The 25,962-nt window shown below is 31.2% G+C and overlaps 1 protein-coding gene across 10 annotated transcripts in view; it reads right to left on the bottom strand.

Annotated features, from left to right (window-relative positions):
* The window catches only part of LOC127291435 (nucleolysin TIAR), a 907,547-nt gene that overhangs the window by 567,084 nt on the left and 314,501 nt on the right, over positions 1 to 25,962 (bottom strand). The window contains exon 1 of one of the 10 annotated variants that reach the window (XM_051320579.1): positions 13,360 to 13,382. The exons of the other annotated variants lie outside the window; for them this stretch is intronic. The gene's annotated coding sequence lies outside the window, so the exon portion shown is untranslated. Of the gene's footprint in view, positions 1 to 13,359; positions 13,383 to 25,962 lie in introns of those variants that run through there. 10 annotated transcript variants of the gene reach the window in all.

The following is a 25,962-nucleotide window of genomic DNA, read 5'->3' on the forward strand; positions in this document are numbered from 1 at the left end:
CCAATCAGTCTCGCTATATTTTTCCTGTAATCTACACGTGAAATTACGTACGTGTAATAAATTGCAGTCATTCATATAAAAAAAATGTAGAAGTTAAGGGAGGGGGCAGGGTCATTTTTTGCAATTTTTTCGAAAAAAACCGATTTCTTTCTTTTCTAGCTTGTAGCCATCAAGTTCAATCGGTCTCGCTATATTTTTTTTTGTAATTTACACGTGATAATACGTATGTGTACTAATTTGCAGTTCTTCATATACAAAATATGATAAATTTTGAAATTTAAAAAAAAAATTTGCACAATTCGAAAGAGCATGAAAAAACCTTTCGAAATCATATAGATCAAAATTTTTTCATCCTTGTTATGATTTTTCAAAAAATGCAATGCTCACATTTTGGCAATTGGATCACTTTAGGAATTTCGCCCCATATATATATATTTTTTTTTCGGGTTGTTCGAAATATATATATATGTATATATATATATACCTTCTTGCCTACATAAAATATCTATAAAGCATAACCGAGCACGGCCAAGCTGGATGCAACCACAATGCATTGCACACGTATAAATCAAATTACAAATTCACCTCAATGGAAATTTTCCTGAATGCCTAACAGTCGCGAGGATAATAATAAAGCATTCGCTATATAGTTGCGATAAAGGAAAATAAAATTTACGAAGCACGTGAATTATATATCAAATTCAAAGAATCAAATGCAATTTGATAATTTTCTCTTTGCTTTTACAAATTTGTTTTATTTAACCAAGCTTTCATGTAACGGATTTTTTCAATTACCTACCGAATCAATAATTGAATGCATTTAATCTGTAAAGCATTCAAAACTTTATATTTGTTAATAAAACAAAACTGTACTTTTATTCGAAAATCTTTGTTATTATTTTTATATCAAATTGTTTTATTTAACTTTCGTAAAAGTATACATTTTGTAAAACAATTTACAACAATTAAAATTTTTTATTATTACAAAAAAATTAAAATTTATTTACACTTTTTTGTTTATAAATTTTATTTTTAAAATAGAGTCTAAGTAATTTCCCCATCCAACAAAATGCATTTTCACCATAAACATTGGAAAATTCAATTATATTTGTTAAAAAAAAAACAGAAAAAAAACAATCTGTGAAGTGAATGTGGGCGTACACGAAGAGTGGACACGTGTAACTTATTTTTCAATTTGTACTAAGCGTCTCGACTGCTCTCTTTCTCCTCTTTTTTTCTCTCTCGATTCGTGGGTTAAAGAAACGTGTGGGTTTTTTGTGGAATCAATCACTGGTTATTCGTATAGACGCGCATCCAACTCGTTGAGAGAAGGTGAAGGAAAAGAGCAAAAGAGAAAGATCAAAAATACTCCTCATATCAGCCCCGAACACTCATGAGATACGTCGAAAAAGTCGAGAATTTATCCACTAGCTCGTGTGATTATTAAAGAAAAAAAGAAAGCTCCCACCAACAGCAAAAAAAAAAAGTAAAAAAAAATTCATCTCAAAAGATTAATTTACTCAACTCAAAAAGAGATATTAGATATTTTAAAAAGTATAATTTCACTGACATTTGAAATTTTTTCTGACAAAAAAAAAAATCCTCACTTTATTTATTTTATTTACCAAAATTAAGAAACAATATGTTTAAAGTTTTTGTCCGTCTTGAAACTATTGAATATTAAAATCAAAATTATAAATAAATAAATATAGATTTTATTGGCTGAAACTCATTTTTACTACTGACACTAAAATTACAAGACCTACATTTTGTTACATTTTTCAAATATTTTCCTTCTGTAAAACAATTTTGGTTAGAGAATTAAAAAAGAAGTCTATAATTGGAATGTTAAAAATGTTTGTTAATGAGAAATTGAAAGTATCAGTTTGTTCGTTGAATGGTTGATGTCAAAAGCACGTACTCCCAATTGCAATTTAGCGACTTCCTGGTGGAAATTGCGTCTGGGAAAAATCGTGGTTGCTGGACCCCCGAGTGAATTTCAGCATCCACATTGCAATTTACTTGGAAATCATTTACTCCCTTCCTTTTCTGGTTAAGTATATATATATATCGCGAGAGGGAAAGGAGGAAGATGTGAAAAGAGGAAAGGAAAGCGTGCGAGACGAAGGCTTTCGAAAAATTACACCACTAAATTTCCGTGGCAACCACCATCATTTACCTGAACCCTGTGCAAACGTTTGCAGCGCTTCTGCAATAATTCCTCAGATTCTTCTTCTCACAATTGTATCTTTATATTCTAAATTTGTTAATGTATTTTAATAAATAGAGTGAAGTACATATTCTAAAAGTTACTTTTTCTTCTAAATTATGAAAAGTTAAAGAAAAATTAAAGGAAATGATAAAAATGAAATTGTTCAAAAATCAAAAGAATCATGCATGCTTAACCCTGATGATTGGAAACCAAGGCGCTTTATTATCGTTCAAGCTATATTAAATTTTTTTTAAATATTGGCTCTAAAATCTATTTTTTACCTATTCAATTAAAACTTATGTATGTTCTCTCTAAATCTGAATTAGTAAAAATGTTTACTAATTTGAATTAGTGACTCATTTTTTGCTTCTTAATTAGTTAAATTTTACTAATTGTTAGTGAAAGTTACTAATAATTAGTAAAATTTTACTAATTCAGAAGCAAAAAGTGAGTCACTAATTCAAATTAGTAAACATTTTTACTAATTCAGATTTAGAGAATTAGTGAAAAAATATTTTATCTCTGCTTGTCAATGACTATAGTCATTAATAACGTCGAGTGACATCACACACGACTAAATACGATCAAGTTTGACTAACATTCCTGATCTTATACGAAGCATAATTCGACTGCTTTGTACTGATAGCAATTTATCATCCTTTGACGTTTCACCACAAACGATAATTTTAGTGTTTAGAAATTCACTGAAACTTTAATCTCTTAGTTGAGAACAATTTTAAAAATCAGATATTTTGATTTACTGAATTTTAATTTTTAATAGCTATTTAATGAAATTTTGCATTAATTTAAATAAATTTATCACTATTTTGTATTTAAAAAAACATAAAGAATCGATAAAAAGTAGTTTCAGTCAGAAAAAGATTTCATACTATTTTAATATCTGTATAGTAATAGTGAGATTCAGAAGGACAAAATATTTTATAGTTTAATGATTTTGGTATTTTTAGTTTTTAATTTTCTTAATTTCATTATATCAGTAAAAGAATATAAAAGACATTTGGAAGATCTTTCTTTTACATTTAAACATATTTGCAAATCCGCATCTTTGACATAATTGAATTATATAATTACTTCTATTTCTATACAGACAATATGGATTTATGTATAAATCAATTAATATATTAAAATGTTTAAATCTAATAACACGTTTATTAATTCAGAATGAATCGTTTAATTAAATATGACACGTCTTTGGAATTTAATATCATAAGTCACTAAATGATTCTGAAACGCATTTAATACGCGATTACATTTAATAATTCAATGTTTCAATGTTTCAATGCCTCGAGTATAATATAACTATTGCAATAGACGTGTGCGCGCCACGTTAGTAATAACGATTTACCTTCTAAGTAATGAATATAATCCCCCCGAAAGCTTAAATGTGTTACTTACAGGAATATGGTTGCAATCTGCTGGTTTTGCTATTACTAAGTTATGACTTTCGCCAAGTAAAGATTCAGTCGGCAACGAGAGGGCAGAAACTTAGCAACCTCCTTAATTTAATGCACTCAACTTCTTTCAGTTTCTCTCTTCTAAAATCTGATTATTAACTTCATTACTATTCCTTTTTCCGCATAATTACTTTGTAGCTGCTTTTTATGACCAAACTACTTATAATTAACGTTCCTGTAAAATTACCTCATTTAGAAATGTCTTAATTCATTTTCATCTACATTTATATATTTTTATCGATTCTTTTCTGAATCTTATATAGTTGATATTAGAGATAATTATAATTATTTTTAATCAAAATAACATTTAATTTTATTATTATTTATGTATTTTTTCGATAAATAAAAAAAGCAGCTAAACTATTTCATTTTTTGATGAGCTTCTACTATAAACAAAAAAAATGAGACCATTTGTCAGCATAAAATTTAATTCATATAGCAATATCAAGAAAGAGAAAAAATTTATTGGACACAATACTTTGGAATCTTGGAACGGAATTATTTGTCAAGATGGAAGACAACTTTATGGTTTTTCCGATTCCCCTCAGGTCCTGTTTTCTCGATATATACAGAAAGTACCATTTCGGGATTAACATCCGACCAAAGTAACAGCCAGACGGACCAGTATTCTCCTAGCAAAATTTACGGTAACTCCGTGTTAAACGATAAAACCAACAGCGCATCGCGGCGGGACCGAATGAGAGAGAAAGAGATAGGGAGAGAGAGCTGGTATGTCTAGTGTGTTCATACTGGGTTTGGTACAGTGTTTTATAGTATACGCGAGAACGAGGTGTATAGTAACGAGGCTTTCCATATTCATGGTGTACGACACACTCGCGCAAATTTAATCCACAGAACCCTCTCCAAACTCTCGTTCCCCTTTCCAACTATTTCTCTCTCACTTGGCGTGTCTAATCCGCACACCCCAAACCTCTTTTCAACCATCTCTCATTCCCTCTCCCTCTCACTCTTTTACCTGTCGCTATTTACCCATCGCTATATTCTTCATCAGTTTTCGTCAATTCCACAAATCATACAGATTATAATTCATTTCAATTCTAAAACAAAGTTATACAGTCTTTTTTTTAGTTTTTTTTTAAATTCTTGTGCCCAGAGTTTTTTATTGAAAAAAAATTGTTTTCTACATTAGAGAAAATGACCCAGACAATTCATATGTACCTTAACCCAATAGCAATATACTAATACAAAAAAAATAAGCTCCACATAACTATTGGAGAAGTACGATTCAAGTCTCATGTCTTTGATATTAAAATCAAAAATTATATTGAGAATACTAACAAAATTTATAATAGAATATTCTTTGGAGTATTTAAAAATTTTACCTAATTTTTAAAGTCTAAACAATATAATTACACAGGAAAACAAAAGATCCAATTTTTGGATTCTGTTGTCAGTTTTACAAATATAAAATGCCGTATCCAATATGGAGATCAAATTCTTAAAGATTGATTGAAATTACCTGAAAATTGTTACTCGGGAATTAGTTGGGGTTTTTGATTACGAATTTGAAGATATATTTTAAAATTGTTTAATTTTTTAAATATGACCTTATATATTGTAACGCGGCATCTTGTCGCGTACAAATGACATGATAATAATAAATTTAAATAATTTTGTAAATTAACGAGACCAGGGTGGAAATCCATCCATAGTGGCTGTAAAATGTTATAAATTATAAAAATTGTTTTATGATACTCACTTCATTTTGTTTAAATAATAAATTCACATATTAACAAACCAACTTGCCAAAGTAATCATATTAGTAGTCGACTTGTAATAAATAAATTCGATTCTAATTTGTCCTTTCGTTCTGTTATGAAAACTCTCGCGAGGCGCTAAGGATTCTCGCCGGGTAACAAAGACGTTGAGGACATCAGTAACTATCATTGAAATTAGAAGTCATCAAGGAAAGAGCTTCCTGGTGTATATTCTTAGCACTTGAATTTTCACATTATTATTAGATTATATATACATATATAACTTTGCTTTGATAATTAGGGTTCTCGAGGGTTTCTACCTAAAATTTGTTTTGTCAAAACAGCCTTCGGTTGAGGGTTCATAAGATGGTCGATGACCTTTTAAATACTGTCCTGTAAGGCGAAGTTGTGTCCCCTACTTTACCAGCCCGGCCCGAACAATCACCATGTGGTTATATGTACTGGAGAATAAAAAGCAAGAAGAAAATTTTTGGTGCCAGCACCTTTGGGTTAAATCTGTTTAAAACACATCATGTAGGTTTATTAAATTGAACTAAAATTATAAAACTTTTCAATATTAACATTTATTATTATTGGAGCAATATATGCTCGTAATCGTGAACTTCTGAGGCAAACGTATATGTCAAAATAAATTAAACAATGTTTATATTTAAAAATTTTATAATTTTGTTGAAAAACTCATTAAGCGTCATAAAATAATATTGTCATTAAGCCCGAGAACGCCACACTGGCCCCCGCTGTAATTGACTTACTCGAGGTCTGAGCCCGGGACAGGCCGATAGAGTGAGGGTATACCACTTTCCTTTTCAGGACCCAATCCATGATCGCTCGATTCGTCCAAACAGCCTTGGGTTGAGAAAATTTTTTTTTATTATTGTATATGCGATATCTATAGATGATAACCGTTTAATCACCGCGAGTGGAAGTGGTGTATCCATACTTAACTTACCAACACCTATCCCCGAGGACGCCACTCAGGCCTACCGTAATATCTGCCTCACGTGAGAACTTAACACAGGCCCGGGTTGGTAGAGTGGGGCTATAACACTTCTCCTCAGTGGAGTGAAACGGATACTGCTGATGTAAGATAAACATAGAGCAACCGTCTACCGTTGCAACAACATTGTTGTAGTGTCGCTAAAAAAAGCTTCTAATAGTCTCAGGTAACTTAACTTGATTATTATATAGTTTATAATATTGGAGATATTTGGAGTTTGAGGATAATACAATATGATTTTGGATAACATTGGTATTGAATATATTTCGATATTGAAAAAACATATTGACTGTTTGATAATAGAGGATACTGGCTTTTGGAAAAGTATTTAAATAGATAGAAAGAGGTTTGAATATTTAAGGGTTGAAGTTGTTTTATAAATTAAGTAACAGTTTGTGAGTTGAATACTGATTTGAATATTAATAAAAAGTGCAGAGGAAAATAAGTTAAATAATAATCATTATCGAAAATAATATAATATAGAAAAAGATTAAACAACGCTAATTCACGTTCATATAAGACTATCATTGTTGCATTCGTTAGCTGAATTATAGTTAATGAAATATTTTATAGGTGAAACACATGTAAGTAAATTTTTTAAAGTAATAAACTAAAATAAACGATTTGTTTTGAAAATTGGCTTTATCGGCAGTTTAAAAGTTGAAGAAGGATACCATGTCGAACATAAAAGAGTATTTTATTTTAAGTAATGAAGATTTTAAAATTATTGAAAATGTAAATGAAATGTTAAATGATATGCATTTGTATAAATTTCAAGAATTATTAAAAAATGATTCAAATTCTTTTTTCATTATGCAAAGTACTTTGTATTTACAAATGCTTGATTTAATAGTTCCAATTAGATAAGAAGATAAACATGTCAAATAGTAACAGTGTAAATTAAAAGATTAATTTATGAAACTGATAATAATATAACGAGCAAGCATTTGATATCATTTTTTTAAAACAATTAATGAAATCATTTTCCGGCAGTTATAATGTCTAATATTAGGATTTCGATTTGTAGAGAATGATTGGAATTGTCTTTTCATAAATCGAACTAAAGAACTTCAAAATGGTGAACTAAAGCTTTCATATTTTTTAAAGACTTTTCCCAGTAAAAATGACAACAGAGTTCTGTCTACTGAAACTGAGAATGAAAAGAAAATACCTAAAGAAAAAAATTTGTCCTGTAAGATGATGAAATTATCTACAGAAATTGAAGAGGGATTTACATGTTAATGTGAATTCAGTATGCACAACAGAAAATAATAAGAAACTAATTTCTAGTTTTATTGTTAGGGAAAATTTTGATCCCATGACATATCCTACAATGTTTCCTTATGGTGATCGTGGATGGACTGTTCACCTTAAGCATACTCAAGGTACTTGTAATTTTATTCATTTACAATTTTATATTTATCGTCTTTCATAATTATCAAAATTCCAATAAGTGTCCGTCAAATAAAAATAAATTTTTAATTTTTCATAAAAAATATGGATACCACGCGCGTTTCTTTTAATGATTTTTTGCTCGCATCCCCCACCAATAATATTTTACTTGACTCATTCACATTTTAAGTTCACATTTTACCCAACTCTTGACTGAAAATTAAGCTTTAAAAGGTGAAACTCTACAATGTGTTAAATACGTTCTCCCACATTTTTAGACTACATTTTATTCAAATGTGGTTTGATAATTAACTCACAGCTTTATATTCTTTTCAAAGTGTTGCTGAAATTTTATGAAGTTTATTTTAAAAATTCATCAATTTTATTTTCACCTAGTAAAAATTTATTTTAAACTACAGTTGGTAAAACTTTGTTCAAAAGCGCATGTATAGCCATTTTACCCAACTTTTTGAGTAAACTTTATACAAAACATTTTTTTAGTGTAATTATTAAAAAAAAAAGTTTGAAAATGTGATGTAACATATAAAATATATATGTATATAAAAAGAAGGGTAAGTACGAGATGTTGGTCGACTGGAGAGAATCAACGCTTCGAAACTGTCACACTCACGTACCACATTATCCCATCTCCCGCTTTCTGAGCTCTGAGTGTATCTTAGATCCCGGTCTGGTTCAATGGCGTAAGCAAAAGAAATATTACTCCTCCTTTATTAAAAGAAATATTTTCCTCTTTCTCCACACGTGAATCGTCGTTGTCAGGAAATGTGCAGTAAAACCAAAGTTAAATTGTGTGTTTTAAAATAAAATAAATGTTTCTCTATTCATCTACAATAATTTGTGAGTAGCTTAGAAAGTTATAAATACGAAAAAGTAATCTATTGCAAAATTATAGATATTTTGTACTCGATAAAGTTATAGATAAATTATTATTTTCTTTGAAAACGAACTAGAAAAATACATTTTTCAAAGTTTTTTTTTTCTTTTAATGCAGGAAAGTTTTATAAAGCAAAAATATTGCATGTGAGTTACTTTTTTACTTTAAGTTGCCGCGCCAATGAAAGAAAAAAAAACTCGGATGATGCAGTCCGCAAATAATTCTAGGGATTTGTCGCGACTTATCTAGAATCAATCCCGTTACATAACAATCACCCTTCCCTCACATGAAACTAGACTGTATCTCTCGTTTTTTTAAAAATAGAATTAATTTGAGAAAAAAGTGATCTACAAATGTAAATATAAAAAAATACTTTTTCGTGCGGGTTTGAATTCAAAGATAAAAATTGGTTGAATACAAACAATGAGAAAGTATGCAACTTTCCTGATTTTTATTTTACAATTCGAATGAAGTTTTGCACTATTGTAGGTAAATTTTGATATACAAAATAGAAAAGTGAGATAAAGGAGTAGGCCAGAACGAATCTATCGATAAATTGGCAAAGTTACTGAATATTGGATGCTGCCAACCACTAAAACTCTCCAGGGCATGTTGACGCCGATAGAATCAAGGTATGGCCAACAACAAAAATTCTTTGCATAACAATCCAAAAGTCATTGTATCTATAGTAATACTTTGTAGAAAATATACTTTCAAAATTTATTTTTTGAAAATTTTAAACATTCTTTTTACTTTTTTTATTTTTATTTACTAACAGTCGGAAATTCAAATACGCAGAATACAAATTTCAAGTAATCTCAATAAACTTAACAAATTTGTCCGCCATATTGGATCCGACATTTTAAATTTTGAAAAACTGATGCCAGATTCGTAATAAGCGACCTTAAAACTCCTTAATAGCGAGTTTCAAGCAAATCCGATCAATTTTGAATAATTTTCCGCCATATTGGATACCCCATTTTAAATTTTGAACTGATATTGGATACGTAATCAGCGATCCTGAAAACCCCTGAGTAACAAGTTTCAGGCAAATCTGCTCATTTTTAATAATTTTGATTCGCCATATTATAAAATTCTTTGTTTGGTTCAAAATTTTTAAAAATTCGTAAATAATGCAAAAAAATCTGTTATGAAAAAATAATAAAGAAACAAATGTTTTAATTTATTTTTCAGACTTTAAAACAAATATTCTAATTATGAGTAAATGCAATCTATTTTTTGAACTGAAATATAAAATTTCATATCTATAAAGATTAATTTTGACTTTAATTATACTATTAGGTTGTGCTTAAAATTTTTCAAACGTGTAATTAAAATGAAATTTTTCCAACCAAATGAAAATCTCTCATTTTGGTTTACTAGCTCGCTCTCTTTTCGAGTATAGTTTCTTGAAGTGAAGTCCATCAAAATGTGAACTAAAAAGGAAAGGCTAGAATTGACGAACTCGACTTTTCGTGCTTTTAAAGGTCTTTTTTAGCTCTTTTTAGGTTTCTAAAAGATTTGGAGAGTGAGAGAGTCGTATAGAGGAATAACGTTGAACCGCAATCCTGGTGAAAGCGAGTTTGAAAGTTTCACCTTTCACGATTTAGCGTATAGCAACAGAAAAAGGTGCAAGCTTCGTTAGCATATCGTGAGAGAGTGAACGAGGTCGAAGTTATATAGTATAAAGTTACTTGCACACAGAATATAATGTACAAGTATATATATATATATATATATATATATATATATATATATATATATATATATATATATATATATATATATATATATATATATATATATATATATATATATATATATATATACATATATGTAAAGGACAGATGTGCTTGCCTCCGTTTTTACCCGGGAAAAGAGAGATAAAAGAAAAATGTACTCAAAACCCTGGAAAAAGTTCCATTTATCCCTCTCGCCGAAGAGGGAGACACAAGAGTCGATGAAGTAAAGCGAGTGAGTGAAATGAGTTGGGGCTAAAGAAAGGAATAATGAGAGAAAAGATGAAAGAGAAGCTGAACGAACAAATAAGTGAATGGAAAGAAATGTAGAGTAACCTTCGACAATATTAATTTTAATATTGTTACCTATACTGAAATAATTTTAATTCTGTAGATAAATTATGAGAGAAAAAAAAAATTTTTAAACTTATTTATTTGAAAATTTTTTTTCTCTTAGTTTAAGCAACAATGTAATCATGAGACTGGCATGAAAACAAAGGGAATAGAATTCTACAAACTACAAAGGGAGGGAATCCCTTTGGAAGTATGAGAGAAGATACGATGACAAGCTGAGGGTGACAAAAAAGGTTTTCCTTTTTTGAATTATAAAAATGTTAATTAAAAAATAATAAGTAATTTAAAATTACAATCATTTCCTTACAATGAAATTAATGATAAAAATAATACAAATAAAAATATGGTAATAATGTTACATAATTGTAAAAAAGTTAAAAGTTACTAGACGTGGAAGAAATAATTCTATTTTAAAGAAATAAAATTATTTAGAGTATAGAATCATTTAAAAAATGAAATCCCCCGGTAAGTTTCAATTAAAATTTTATACGACATTTTTATTACAGTTTTAATTATTGAACTGTATTTTATTTTTACGAGGCACATATAAATTGTACGTTCAACTGTGAAAACCTATAGGAACGCGTGACTGAAAAGCAACGAGGAATTTCCATTTTACCTCAATCGCATTTCAATGATTGAATTTTCACCGAGTAAGTCCCTATACCATTCAAAGAAATTCTCTTCAATCGTCTGCGTCTAACAACTTCAAAAAGACATCTCTTTGGTTACCACTGTACATTAATATATATGTTACCTCTGCCGTGTTTTCTAAAAACTTAGGTAACTGCAAAAAAATCGAAAAATGAGTTTTTTATATCGTTGGAATCGTGGAAAAAAGATACACCTGTTAATGCAAATTATTTTTAAAAATTGTTAATATTATTAATAATAATTTTTGCATAAATAATTGAAAATACCGGTAACTGCAAAAATTGATGAGTGACAATTTGAGAAACTTAGGTAACTGCTATAAAAACTTGGGTGTCTTTGGGTGTTGTGACGTATTTTGTAGGTCGTGATTTGAAGAACTTAGGTAACTGCACCAGTGCCTAAGTTTCTCAAAACACGGACCTCATTTTTCGAGCCCTCGTCGCATGGAAAACTTAGGTAACTACAGAGTGCTATCAGAGCACTGTAGTTACCTAAGTTTTCTATGCGACGAGGCCTCGAAAAAGGAGGTCCGTGTTTTGAAGGACCAAGTAACTGCAAAATCTTATACATTTCTTTAAAATTACAATGTTTTTTGTGCAATTAATAATTTATAATGACAATAAATAATGAAATAAAAAACTCCAATACTATATATATATATATATATATATATTTAATTATACCTAAATAATAATTTATCAATTATTGAAAAATTAAGTATTAATTTTAATAAATAACATAAAAGCATTAATAAATTAAGAAAATGAAGTTCAGTAATATGTTTATTTCATGATTAATATATAATTAATTTAGTTCAATTATTTAAAAAATTAAAATCGTTTTTAATTATTTAAATAAACGTTAATAAAGCAGCGAACTACATTACCTACAATAATTTGACTTTAATATTGTAAAATTAAAATAAATTCAATCATTTAGTTTAATATTTGTAAAGAACAATAATTCTAATGATAACTTTCGCATCTTATTAAATAATTACACTTTATTATATATTATTTATTTTTATATTATTTTTCTTTATTTTATTTAATATAATTATTTAATATATTTTTACTATTTTTTAATTTTTTTTATGTATTTTATTGTATTTTATATTATTATTTAATATATTCTGAGTTAATACAATATTTGACTCTAATATTGTATAATTAAAATAATTTTAACCATAAAATTAAATATTTGTAAAAAACAATAATTATAGTGACAACTTTCGCAGCTTATTAAATAATTATAGTTTATTATTTAATATATTTTTACTATTTTTTGCCAAGAAAGATGAAAATTCTTATATATTCCCTGTAGTTACCTAAGTTTTCTGTGCGACGAGAGGCCTAATACGGGCGCTCGTAGCACGAGGGACCAAGTAACTACCAGTTACCTAAGTTTCTCGTGCGACGACCCTCGAATCAGCATACCGGTAACTACATTTTTAATAATTTATTGAATGTTTAAACAAATACAACATTTATTTTTACATAATTAAAAAGAATAAATTTAGATGAATCGAAGGAACAAAACGGCATTTAAAAATTTTAATTAGGCTTTGCGGTACATATCAATGAAGTTTAAACAGTTTTTCGCGTTTTTCTCGTAATCTTTCATTCTGCAGTTACCTAAGTTTTTAGAAAACACGGCAGACCTATAATGTATTCCTCATATTTGTCCCGATAAATGAAATTCAATTAAATTTATAAAAATATTAATAAAAACAAACAAAAATTAATATAAAAATCACAATGTTCATTCTTTCAATTATTGAACATTTTTATAATGTTTAAGATTTGTCATATGAAAAAGTTTGATACTATATATATATATATATATATAATTATTAATAAAATAATATAAATAAAATAATGAAATAATAAATAAAATTCTAACCTTAAAATTCTCGGTCAGTTATTTGAACACCTTAATGAAGCTATTTTCAAAGTCATATGCAGTATCTTCTGAAAGGATGCACGATTCAAAATATTTCGAACATTAATAAACTCTTTAATCGAAGAAAAAAATTAATTAACTATTAATTTTAAACGATCGCGGTTTTAAAATTTTCGAACACTCCCGGAACAATATAAACTGAAAGGATATTTAAAAATTTTCAAACCCTCCTGAAAAATTTCACATTTTTTTTAATGCAAAAGACTGGAAATAATTAAAACACAGGTAAATATTTTTAAAATACGCGCACTACCGAACATTATGAATATATTGACGATAAATGAACACGTTTAAACATGTCGAATGTTAAACAATAAAATGACTAGTTTCGAATAAAGTTCGAGAGAGATTTCAGATTAACTATAATATTTATGACAATGATTTGAATTGAATGTAAACATATCGTTCATAGTGTATACAAACAATATTATAAAGTCACACCTACTCTCTTGTTTTGATATAATTAAAATTATACTTCAGGAATATATATAAATCAAAATTTTAATTTTTTTTTTACTTTTTAATATACAAATATAATATTACTTGAATTGAATAAAAATATTTTTGTCTCAAAGCTACATAATTTGTTTCTAATAAACAATTTTTTTTTATAGCAAACATCAAATTTTATTTTGTTTAAATAAAATTTATTTGAAATAAATAAATTAGAAACATGGATCGAAAATTTGAAATATAATTTTATATTTTCTACAATATTAAAATACAATTCAAAACTTTTTGATTAAATATAAAAATTAAGAATTAATTTTGTCAAGTTTTTTTTGTTAAAATTAGAGTACAGCAAAAAAAAACAAAGAAACAAATTATTATAATGCAACTAATTTAAATACAAACAAATTTTAAAAACACGTGCTCTTTCAAACAATTACACGAAAGACGTGACGTTAAAATGAACATGTTTAAACGTGCCAAATGTTAAATTGTGACTGACGAGTTTCGAATAAATTTCGAGATTTTAATTTAGCAGACCCCAGGTGAGCGTTCTTTGTTCGTACGGCTCCAGCTACAATGTAAACATACAGCTCTCAAAGTAGACACAGACAATAACAGAATTGCATCAATAATAACACTGGTTAGTTTTTTTTTGTTAAAACAAATAAATAGAAAAAAATAACAAAAATTAAATTTTGAAAATTAAATTATTATATTTAATTAAAAATTATTAAATTTAATATTTTTAGTAAAATTCAATAATGATAAACTAATGTCGAATATTGTGATTCAAGATAACTCCCCTTTATAATAATTAAGTACCAGAATGTAAACATTATTACCCACGGTAGTTTGAAAAATAAGTATCACCTTTAATCATATAAAAAAAGAAAAATTGAAAATTATAAATTATTTCCTCATTCTGTGTTACTCGAAATATTCTCTCAATAAGTCTTTACTCAGCAAAGGACATTTTGTACGATAGGAGAGGACAATGAAGGTAAAAAGAGGGTAACATTTTTATACTCGGAAAAGGCGAGTCAAAGGCTGCTTCGTATTCAGTCAGCGATCGGCACTATCTATTTATTCCGAAACAAGCGTGTCTCGAGGCTACGGGCCTACATCTCTCTTTTGTAAAATTGATCGGGCCAACGAAACCCGATGAGTTGAGAAGAGAAGAAGAGACACGAACGTGATATTCTTCACATGGAAAATGCACAACGTAAGGAACTTTATTTTCCTTCTAAATGATAATTTTAACGACAATAATTGGACAAAACATGAGAAACTTAAAAAATAGAACGTATCTCCTTCTATTTTAAAATACATATTTTTATTAATTTTTCATTTAAATGTAATTTTTTTTTTGTTTTTCGTATAGGATGTAGAAAAATCTACTACACCAAGGAGCGAATTACAACTTCAAGGATCAGACGCCTTGGAGCCCGACACTTCAGGTTGTGCGGGATTGGCTCTCTCCTGCCAACCCGCTATAAGAAACACTTTTTAGCTGAACACTTTTTTACTACGGAACTGCCGTCAGGCTTCAAACTTCGTAAGTGAATGTTCTTGGAATCTAAGATGCGCGACCATGCCTTTTGCCGAACTTCCTGGCCCATTTATTTTTCGTACGCGTGAAAGTCTTCTTAGCTTCCTCTAGGGCTGAACTGAAGACTCCGCTGCTTGCGACGTGATTCGTATAGATTTTTCCGTCGTTCAATTTCTTGCATAAAAAGCAGCTTGGACTCTTCTTATAATCCGCGTACTTATGATCGGCTTCTTCGCACTTGAAGCACGCAACCGATCTGTCTTTTGCTTCACAATTCCTTGCTATATGGCCGTAACCAAGACATCGATGACACTGCAGTGTTATCACTCTTCTTTTAATTGGACGAAACATAAAACCCACTTTTATGCGCTCCAATTCTTCCAGTCTGTTTGCTTCATCTGGGTTGGTGACAACAACCGCGAGCTTCATTACCCTGCGATTGGGTTCTAGGACCGTCACTTTCCTGCTTCCTCACTTTCCGATTTCTTTTTCCAGCACTTCGTGGACCTCTTCTTTCTCGGTGAGGCAACCCAAGTCGCGGATCTCTAATGTGACTCTTCGATCGACTGGCTGTACCTTACCCATACCTTCGACCGTCCTGGTAACCTTTGCGGTGAAAGCCTCCTTGTTTGAATCTTCTCCGATTTTGATGAGAAGATTCTCCTTTTTTGTAGCTCTTGCTGGTACTAGTTTGATATGGCTGGCGTCTGGGTTTACTTCCTTTCGGAGTTTGCTCAGAACATCAGCATACGTTTTTTCCTTCACGACCCTGATGACCATGGTAGTTCCTCTCGTTACTGTTTCTCGTCGTTGAGAAAGCTCTGGCCTTGAAATTCCCGTTGTCTTCAATGTTGACACTGGAGTTTCTTCCAACTTCCTTCTCTTAGCTCCGTCGGTTCTAGTCTCCTCTGGACTGTCCCCTTCTCTTCTCCGTTTGTAAGCGTCCCTTAGAACACTTCTAAGTTTGTCGTTTAAACTAACGCTCTCTTCTATTTTTTCAGTCAATGCGGTTATCTACTGCATTTCCCAAAACTCCTTCCAGATCCATGTCCGACTTATCGGCCGCTGCGTGTTTAACATACGCTTATTTTTTTATATAAAAAGTCTATTTCATTATTTAATTTGTAAATAATTGAAAAATGCACATGGTGTTTACACGTTTACAGAATCACGAAAAAATCAAAACAATAATTATTATTTAAAATTTTTATTTTGTTTTCAATGAAAAAATGTTTTGGTTTTCTTTCTTTCTTAGAGACGATACAATTTATTTTGTATGATGCAGTGTTTGATAATGTCTGGCAACATGTCGCGATTTACAAACCGTTTTCCTGAACGGATGTATACGAATGCGAAAGAGGGTGATTAAAGAACCACGAGACGCACACAACATACAAGTAATCGAAATTCTGTCTGATGGTAGGTAGTGATCCATGGAAGCACCAATACCCATTCACTTTGTCACTCGATTGTCGTTTCTCAAACGCGCTTTGATATTGCGCCAAACATTCATTTCAAGCTCTGCATATGTCTATATATACATGTAGAGAAAAAAAACTTTTATTCACACGAATTCCCCAAAGAATCATATAAAATATCTTTCAAAGATACGGTTTTAATACAAAAATCTATATAATTTCCTCTCCAAAAAAATATTACTTGTTTAAAAAACATAAATTAAAAATTGGTGTGTTTAAAATATCTTATTGAAATTATTTAAAGCAAATAATTGCGATTTATAGCAGTAAGTAAGAAAACTGAAATATTTATAAATTTAAATTAAACAAATGTTTTCTCTTCTACGTAACCTATTTTCTAATCAGCTGTTGAAAGCGTTGCCATGTTGACGTTCAATTTTAACCTTTAGATTATTAACAATTAATTCAACCGTTAAACTGTTATAGCGGTCTCGCAGACCACTATCTAAACATTTTTCGTTTGTTACTTTGTTTCACACTATAATAGAAACTTCAGTCTTTCAGTAACTTCATATTTTATGAAAAACTGTTTCCAAGTTTAAAATTCATTATAATATCTATGAAAATATCGGTCTGTAATACTGGTATTAGCCGTAAGTGTAAGTAAATTCTTGTACAGGTAACTTCTTCGCATCTTCGTGCGCAACTAGTTCTGTATATCACCGCAAAACCTGCAATTATTGTTTTAAGTTTTTCGAGATTCTGTAAACATGTAAACACCATGTAAATTTTTCAATTATTCACAAATAAAATAATAAAATAGACTTTCTACGTAAAAAACTAAAAAATATATACGACAGTTGTATAACTAAAACAAAAACTTAACTTTCGCTACATGTAACTAAGAGAAATAGTTAAAAAGCAGTGACATTTGCCAGGAATTTTTCTCAGTGAGATGTATTTTCTATTTTTCCTCGTAATACTTTTCCCTTTGAATGGTATTTTGTAACACTTGGACACAAAAACCAATCAGGAATCGAGAACTGGCAGTTGAGATGCGAAAGGAGCGAGGACTGTTGAAGCAACAAGAAGGATCTCGACCGAACCACATACGTGATGGGTAAACCAAGTACGTATACAGTATTGGCAAAAGTATTGTCCCACCTGCTGGCTCAAATGTACAAAAGCAATACACATGCCGCTGAAGGCATGGCTCAAGTTCTGATTAAATTCCCCTGGAATTTAGGTGATTTCACCTTGATTCGATATAGAAGAAGGCATTTCATAGACGAATGGTCGAGGATAAGACCAGCCAATAAAGACGCATTTTCCTCAAACCCTCTCGACAAAACATTGGACCTAATTTCACACTGCTCGAGAAATTCGCTTCTCTCTCTCTCTCTACATATATATATTGGGATCTGACATGGGGGCGGGGCCTAAAGCAATATGGCGTAAATTGGGTAACACTTTTAGTGAATTTACATGGGAATAACATGGGATGCATGTTTAAAAATCGTTTTTAAAATCGTTTAAAAAATATTGCTTAATTTAATAAATGTATAAGTGAATTTTTTTAATACAAAATTACTATTTACATTCCTATTTACAAACATGAATAAAAATATAAAAGAAATCTTATTTTTATACAAATTATTTTCTCAAATCCAGCGATACATGTGCAAGAAAAATATTTTATTTTCCTTTATATTTCATGTAATTATATGAAAATTTATAAATGTATGTATTTCATTTTTCATTGTGAAAGTCTGTTAACAAGAAGTGAAAAAAAAATTAATTTATCCGTTTTTACAGTGATAAATTAACTTTCAAAATGTTCACATGCACGGGTAATATGAAAGATTATATAACCTCCAAATTTTAAAATCTTAAACTTACATGGCAAAATGTAATCACTTCTTTTGAAATGCAGAGAACATACTCTCATAGAAGGCTTTATACTGTTTATTTTTAAAGCATTTTTCCAGGCCTTTAATTGATCGACTTTTTCAAAATTATCGACCGTATTTTTCACATCCACTACTCGTTGTTTTGGTTTCGGAAATTTATGGAAAATTACGCTTAAATTTTTCGCTACAGTACTGCCACAGCCTCTCACAGAACACTTAATTCTGCAGGAAGATTTCTCACGCGGTAAAAATGTAGCTTCATTCATAATGATAAAATAATTAACAATGACAGAGCAACTACAATTGCAAGTGACACAAATAGTTATCCAAAACTAGTTACATTTTTCAACACCAGATGGCATGTGTACGAATGTCAGATCCCAATAGGGGAGGATGGGGCAAGGATAGTTAAGGGGTAAGGATAGTTAGTTGCTGTTATGTTTAGACGGCTTGCTGAAAATTCGCGTCATTCATGGTATATTTGCGTCTTAACACCAATAGATGATAGTAAAAATTGGAAGTCAATCTGCCACCATTTGCGAAGTCAGGAGTTTATTTTTGTAAAAAGTCTGTTTTGCTAAAATGTCAACGTAGTGTTTATCATAATGTTTTCTATATTAGTGCTTCCGAGTATTTATTTTCGTAAGTGTTTTCCGGAGTGAAATTTCCTGCTGAACACGAATATCGTATTTATTTTCAAATTAATTAACGTCGTTCCTTAAAATTTAGGAAAAACTGAAATATGGGCTCATGGGGCAAGGATAGTTAGGGCTATTACGGCTCGATAAAATCCTGCTAATGCGACTGCAAATTATAAAAAAATGTTTAATTGTTCTTTATATGTTGATATACATAATGGTATGTAATTATATACGAAAGAAGAAGCTTATTGACCAAGAAATTGGGGATCATCTGAAGAAAATTGGTCAAACCTCAGATTTTAGTTCAGACGAATTGTAATGCAATAATTGATATTTAGAAAATGTTCAAAACATGTTGTTAATACTTGATATATCAATATTGAATAGTCTAAATCCAATAAAATAAAGAAACCGAAAATTTACTGATTTTCTATGACAATTTTAGCATTTGGATTCTTTTAACTATCCTTGCCCCGGTACTGGGGCAAGGATAGTTGAAATTTTTTTTTTACTTTTTCATTCGTATCTCGTAGGGATTCCACTCTACAGCAAAATAATGTATAGCAAAATTATAGCCAAATAACCAGGTTTTCTGAAGATACTATTCGATTGCTGATATATATTTAGGTTTGGCCGCTAGATTTGAAAAGGTCTTACTTAACTATCCTTGCCCCATCCTCCCCTATATATGTTGTAACTCGGCATTTTGTCGCGTACAAATGACTGAAAAATAATTTTAAATAAATTTTGTAAAATGACGACGCCATAAAGACGTAATTGCTGTTTTGTTGACGATCTATCAAATCAGTACTGGCAGTCAATTTCCTATGGACTTCTCGCAGCAATCAATTTTACATCGGATAGTGTATGGATCTGCGTTACCGACGACTGCATATCAATTTTCAGTCGCGGGTATTATATTATTGCATATTAATTGATCTCAATGATACCGAGAAGAGAGACCGCTGTTCATCGATGCTTTCGAGTTTGACTCGTTAGCCATTTTATTCCCATTTTCATCCTGGTGTTCGTAGAGTCAAGTTGTGTTCTATTCTTTTTCGTGTAAAATAATTAAAATTATAAAAATGAAACGAGGCGTCATCGTCGTCGTCAAATGAACGGTGAGTTCCAATATATTAATTAATTTTCTGCATGAGATTTCGATGGCGCTAACATCACAAATCGATCTCATTATTATTAAAGTATAATTGAATAAATAAAATATAAATCTTGTTTTTCGGCCTTCTGTGGTGAGTGCAAGAGAGGCGCATAAGTGTCTTCGTCGCATTCGTGAGCTTGTTTATATTCAATCATTCTTACTGTATATAGTTTTGTTGCACATAAATAACGTAAAATAATAAATAAAAGTTATTAGAAATGTATTAAATAAATAGCACCAGAATGGGAATTCAACCATAATTGATGAAAAATATTTCAATTTATATAATTTGTTTTCTTCTAATACTATGTAACGATAGAGTATCGTAGTATAGTCGCCTAGCGAAAAGAGAGTAACTAGACAGCGTAAGTAGTAGTGTCACTCTCTTCCCCACCACTCGCTGTCACCTAGCTGCTAGTGATATACCTTTCGTCTCGCACCTTTTTCGTCAGTCTTCTTCCGACTCATCTAGAGGTACTTCTCTGACAATTGGAAGCGACTCCATCCTGGCTAGCTGCTGCTCAGTAGAGGTGCGTCTCTCTAAACACCAGAGCCTTACTCACTTCCTAGAAGGAGCTGTACTTGTTCCTGTAGGCGCTTCTGCGGAACAGTAACACCCTTCACCCTCCTTCTACCTAGTGAACCGGACTTCCTATGGGTGCGTCCGTGGAAGACTGGTGAACCAGGTTACACACATCCACCAGGACCATCCTTATCGAGTAGAGGCGCCCCTCTCTTAACAAAGATGATGCACTAGGTCGATTCCCCATCTCGAGGCGCTTCTCGGGTGGAGGAGACACCTAGTGAATATTACTTTGCACTAGCTTCGCGTCGGGCATGAATATTGGAACCGAATCCAATATCTAGCTTCTTCCCGATTACGAAGAATAATCGACCTAGCGTGCACGATCCTAGTATCCGTTCGTACCGTCGACTGGGGAGTAAATTCTAAAAAGTACCCCAAGTGAAAGTAATTTCCGTCGTCCTGACCAACATCATCGCGAATGTGTTAATATATTTAAATCCAATTTATTCTGGATTAATGACAAGCACGATTGAAGCCGCAGCGAACGCTCCACTAGAATAGCTACTTCTTTTATCGTTATGTTTTCTAGAGTTTAGTATTTCATTTTCATTGTATACATTCTTTTGTTCTTATATTATTTTATATAATACTTGATTTTTGTATATTTTATTATTCTTTTATTTAAAAAATATATTCTCTTTCGAAGGTTTAAATAAAGACTCGTCAATGACTACACCTCTCCTCTACATCATAGTAAGAAATAGTTCCGAAATTAATCGAAAAATAGATGGCGCTTCACGCCATCTACCGACATTTAAAGTAACTATTTAAAATAGGTACCCGGACTCCATTCTGCGAGCAAATCCTTTGGCAAATAAGCTCAGATCATTACAACTTACTTCTTTTTCTTCGAAGAATAAAATTTAAATAATAAAATATAAAATAATTTAACAAGTTGCCAAAGTCGTTAGAATCAATAGTCAATCGTACATATAAAATAAATATCGATCCTGATAAGTACTTGTGTTTTGTTATGTACAATTTTTGCGAGGCATCGCATATATATAGAATAAAAAGAAATTCCTCGCATATAAATTTTTAAATTGAATTCAATCAGGAAGGGAAGTGAAGAAAAGACGTCTAAATCATGGATCACAGGAAGCTGCTTTATTATTAAGCTAAAAGTTATACGAAACTTGTTAATGTTCCGGACTAATCTTAGGGGACATGATGCCCGTCTGTCAGAGAGGGTGTAGAAAACAGGCAAAATAGACGTCAACGTATCATTTTGACAATGTGAAAGAACATAGAGAGAGAGGGTTTTCTACATGCGTATAAAAGGGCCTTTCGGACTTTTAAAAGTTCGGTAATTACCGGGAACACGTCTACTGGGTAAAATCGAGCCGACCACAGCCTTTGTGGTCTACTTCTCTCTCATTCTTTCCCTCTCTTCGGCCTTCATTTTCGGTCCTTGCTCGCTTGTAAAAGTCAGCATATTTCAACATGCGAACCAGTGTTCTCTACCAGACGATTTTCCCTTGGTCTACGAATGAATTTTCTCTCTCCCCTATTACACCGTCAACGACCCTCCTCCTCCTTCTCCTTCACCCTTATGACCATCGTAGTAAAAGGTCGGCGGCAGCTTTTTGGGTTAAAAAAAATTTTCTGCATGAGATTTCGATGGCGCTAACATCACAAATCGCCAAACGAACTGGAATTGATGCGGTCTGAGGGAAAGGGTTTTTTTTGCCAGATACGTGTATGTATGTATATAGTAGTCTAAAGAGTATAGGGCTCTCGAGAAATTCAATGGGGGATGAAGGCGTGTGCTGGTCACGGCGCAATCTAGCGAAATTAAAACACTAATTTGACCGGACAATATCCAATTACAAAAGCGCGCTTGGATATTAATTCCTGGCTTTTATTTCCGTTTGTTCTGCACATCCGGTGGCAAACCAATTCCCGTCTCCTCTTCACTTCACCTTCATTGGAAAGTTTACGTGTTCTCGCTTTTCTATATCTGTCGATTGGTCACGCCATCGTTATTTTTCGATTAGTTCCAATTGTTTTTTATTTATCGGAATTTTCGCGCTTTTATTGCAATTTCGTTTCTTATTCATTGTGGTGAGGGGTGGTAAAAATTTATGAATTTTTTTTTTATTTGATATCAATACAGATAATAATTGCAAAAGCTATTTCGATAACGCAGTTAATAATAAATAATATTGTGATAATATTCATAACTATATTCACTTTTCGAGTATCATTTTAATATAATATTATCGACAAATATATTTCAATAATGTTTTTAATGATGATTTTTTGTTATATGATTCTTGAGGATCATTTTTCAGTAATTTTTTTTAATATAATTATTATATAATTATTATTATAATTATTATAATTATTTTTTAAATATAAGTTAGAACTTAGAAATAGAAAAAAAATATTTATTTTCTATAAACTTATGGGGAAAATTTTTACAATTTGGGTATGAGATATTTTCATAAATCACAAGGAATATTTCAACAATATTCACATCGTAATGATGATATTCGTTTATGAAATTATGTAGAAGAATTATGAGTTGATTAAGAACGGAAGATTTTATATTCAGTGATGTCAATAAAAGTTAGAAGCTAGGTGCTTAAGTTCCGGAACTTTGTCTTGCTAATGTGTACAAGAGTAGACAGGGTTGGGTATATAGGATATATATGAAACGTTCAGTAAGGAAGGAGGTTCGTGGTTCGCTCGAGCGCATCGACTCTACCTATAGTTCACAAACTAATCGGCAATTCTATCTTCCGTCGAGTGTTATATGCATGGTGGGGTGGTAGTGGTGGTTCAGACGTTGGAGACTTAGCCCCCAGGGTGGCGAGAGGGAGGGAGGGAGGGGAATGGACGAGATGCATGCATATTTGGCAGCCGCGGGCGACCTTGTACCAACGAAGAGCGAATGTTGTACCGGTAACGGTTTGGTAACGGCTCCGATATGCAAATATATTCATTACGTCGCCCGTGTGCCTCGCCCAACGAGAGACCAAAAACCATGAGGACAATCATGTGCATCCAAGCAAGCCAAACTTTCCGTTTTGAATATTACTGTTATTGCTTTCCATTGGCCGCTTTTATCGCTAAATTAAACCGGAGTAACTAATTTCACAAAATAGGTCACTCTCCATTTGTTCTGTCTAAACTGATATCTTCGAAAAATTTATTCTTCATTTTGTCTTCTTATTTTTTCTTTTATTGTGCCTATTGTTTTAAATTAAAATTTTCATATTTTAACCAGGGGTGCTATTCTGCAACTTGACTACACTTTTACTTCGTCACTAAAAGTAGAGTGAAAGTTATACTAAAGGTGAAATCAAGTTATAGGATAGCACTCCAGAACGGAAAGCTCGAAATCTGTAAACAATTAGAAAATGAAAATAATTTTAGACAATAATAATTACTAAACGTTAGAAAAAATGTCTTCCCCTGCTAGAAAACATTGTACCAAAATAAATCGACAAGTGAAATAAATTCTCGAAAACGTTATAAATCAGCGGGTCTAATAAATCATTTCGTAATCATTGCTGAATCAAAATGTGATATCTCATCGTGTAGGTGTAGTTGGACATATATACAGCAAAGATCATAGAGGTGACAAGGCGTTTAACCGGGTCCGTTGAAACCAACTGACACATGGCTTCAAGTACCCGCGTAAATTTTCAGTTTTGCGGTTGGGAAGTACCAACTTATCTAAATCGGAATCTGGAAATCAATGTCGCGTCTCATATATACCTCGAGTAACTACAACATACTGCTGAAAGCATTCATATATATACTATGCCACTACTACTACTATTATTATTATACTGGCAATATAGTAAACTCTGACTCGCGCGTCGAGTGGCATAAACGTCAAGTTGACTCGAGTTTGAAATCGAAACCGAACGCATCGTTCGGTAACGGAATGGAAGAGAAGTGCTTTTACTTGCCGTTCAATGAAAATCGGAATGTCGAGCACGTTAGGAGTGTATTGTCGACGAGGCCTGTGCGCCCTGTGTATAACGCTCAACGGCATAGCGAGACGAATTGTTCGACCAAACTTGCCTGTTAATTAATGTCACTTGAACGCGACGATAACGATGATTAAGAACGAACTTTTTGAAAACGTGGAAAACTCCTTGCAAAACTTCACTTCATTAGCAATGTCATCGAACATTTTTTTTTTCCTTATTAAAACTCACCGTAATTGCCTTTTTACAGTCCTTACATACATATTGAGATTCGATTTACAAAATTAGAATCTGTACCAAAAGGGTTTCGTTTCTTGACATTTTAAAACAAAAAAATTTTTTTTTTAAGTTTTCATCTCTTAATTCTTTTTCTATATTTTTAATTAATAAAAGTATATTTCAATAATGTTGCGATCATCAAATTAATATTTTTTTTAAAAAGACCCTTGTCAGGAGGCTCTGAGCTAAGGGTACAGGTAAGGAAGAGAATATTGATTTTAATGGAAAGTTTATTTAGACAAATATTTAGAGTTATGAAATTGATCTTTAAGAGAGAGTATCCTGAAGCAACCAGTCTGGAAAATAAAGAAAGTCAGCAATCCACTGCAACAAGGAATGTAAAGGTTACTACAAATTTTTATAAGGAAATAGGAAGAATTTAGATAAAAAGTATACCTTAAAAATTTAGATGTAAGATGTATGAAAAAGGACCACTGCTGTGTCCTTAAATATGGACAGGAACGGCTGTCAATGTTGCTTATGAGCTTACAGGAAGATTGACGGACCTTGGTGATAACCACAGGTCCGGAGTTTAGTTGACCGTAACGAAAACCCAAATAATTAAATTCTTCCAGAAAATAAAGAAAAGATGTTTTCCAAATAT

This window comes from Leptopilina boulardi, unplaced genomic scaffold, assembly GCF_019393585.1.
Source record: "Leptopilina boulardi isolate dan_hultmark-lab unplaced genomic scaffold, ZJU_Lbou_2.1 LbouV2_137, whole genome shotgun sequence".
Lineage (NCBI taxonomy): Eukaryota > Metazoa > Arthropoda > Insecta > Hymenoptera > Figitidae > Leptopilina > Leptopilina boulardi.